Consider the following 1832-nt stretch of genomic DNA (forward strand, 5'->3'; position numbering starts at 1 on the left):
ATATATACTTATTTGTGAAATGCGGCAAATACCCAAATAAAGACTTCTTTCAGGTGTCTTTGGTTTAAAACACTAGCAACTGTAGCGTATTAGTACATATACACTCAGTAATTTCAGTCCCTCACCTTGAGTGTCAGAATCTTGATAAGGGAAACTGTGTAGGTAGTTTTGTGGTTTTTAGTCCTTGCTTGACAGAATGGATTTTTTTCCTTTAAATTAGTAAACGAACCTAAACAATGGTCCTCAGTGTGTATTACAAGTTAAATGCCATCACAAAGAAATAATCGGATTACTCCAGAATATGACATTTTTTAAGACAACTGACCTGGTTTTCAAAAAGACATTTTTTTTTTAACTAGGGGGAAAGCATAGTGGATTGAATTGTGTCCCCCCAAACTCATTGAGGCTTGACTTGTATCCCCAGGTTTTCTGTAGTAGAAACTTACGAGTCCAAGCGGGCGTGTGAGCTCCGGGGTGAGCAGGTGAATCCAGAGAACGAGGCGGCGTTGGGGGCGCGGGTCAGGGAGACGGGCGTCCGCCTGGTGCAGGTGGAGGGACAGAGGAAGGACGGCGGGCCAGCCCCAGGCCGGGTGGGCAGCCCGCCGCCGGCCGGCTCGGAGGTGTTCTCGGGCGGCTGCTCCAGGACGTCTCGGAGCACCAGGTGATCCCACTGTGGCAGCGTGCGGGCCGCCTGCGAGATCCGCCTGCCCATGACCTTCAGCGGCCTGAACCGCGGCTTCCCGACGCCCGCTGCAGCTCGCGGCGCGGCGCGCAGGCCGCCATGGCCCCGCTGCACAGCCGCCCGCTGCGGCGAGAAGAGCGAGCTGCGCGTGGACGGGTCACCGCCGACGGGAGCCGCCGCCGCTGCTGCTCGCGCTGCAGCCTCAGGGCCCGGCCTGCAGGAGGCGCTGCCGCTGCCCAGCCCTGGCGGCGACCGCGCAGATCGCGCTGCTCAAGTTCAGCTCGCAGCGCAACGCCGCCGCCTGCCCCCAAAGGCACTGGTGGGAGGGCTGTCACGCCTCTGTGGAGGGCAGGAGGCCGTGGAGTGGCTCAAGACAGGCCCGAAGCAGCGACTACGCCAGCAGCTTGCAGGTCCCTCACTGCGGTGCCTACAGCTGCAGGGCAGCTGACTGGCCTTGGCTAGGGACAGGCTAGGGTCCCAAGGGGCTCGGGCTGCCCTCCAGCTGCTGTGCTAACAAATGAGGCTGGGCAGCCCGGTCTTCCTCACCAAGTGTTTGGGCACAGGACCTGCTGGCTGGCACCACTTCTGGTACCATGCGGTGATCCCTGGTCATCCAGTGCCTTTCAGCGGCCTTATCTGGGTTGCGCTGGCCGCAGATGGGCAGGACGGGCATGACATAGCTAAGGATGCGGCGTCCGCACAGCTGCTGGAGTCACTGAGTGAGTCTGGGGCTGGCTTCTTGTGGTCTGCTGGGGCTGAGCCAGGTGCCATCATGAAGCAGTGACCCCGTCCTCCACAGGCAGCCTAAACAAGGAGGCAGAGCCTGTGTCAGTCTCCAGCCCAGCAGGCCTGGGTGGCCACTGTCTGATCCCATTGGGGGAGGGGCGGGGTCCTGCCGCATGTGTGACACAGCCTCCCTGCTCGGGCAGGGCCTCATAGCACCTGGGTGGCTCGGGTTTGGCTTATGTGGTGGTGAAGGACCTTGCCCTCCCCCTCCCAGCCCAGGGTCAGACCTGATCCCATGGTGAAACCCACACCTACCTTTGTCCTGTCACCCCTCTTTCTCCCACAGCTCAGTATGAATCATGGTTATTTTCTTGATTTCTTTTGGTTGGATTTTATTTGCGGGGCCGGCTGAACCAAAGGGTCA

The 1832-nt window shown here is 59.1% G+C and overlaps 1 pseudogene; it reads left to right on the forward strand.

Moving 5' to 3' along the window:
* Nucleotides 1–452: 452 nt before the first annotated feature.
* Nucleotides 453–1466, forward strand: LOC134377724 (dead end protein homolog 1-like; annotated as a pseudogene).
* Nucleotides 1467–1832: the final 366 nt, after the last annotated feature.

The sequence above is a fragment of the Cynocephalus volans genome, chromosome 5 (assembly GCF_027409185.1).
Source record: "Cynocephalus volans isolate mCynVol1 chromosome 5, mCynVol1.pri, whole genome shotgun sequence".
Taxonomy (NCBI): Eukaryota; Metazoa; Chordata; class Mammalia; order Dermoptera; family Cynocephalidae; genus Cynocephalus; species Cynocephalus volans.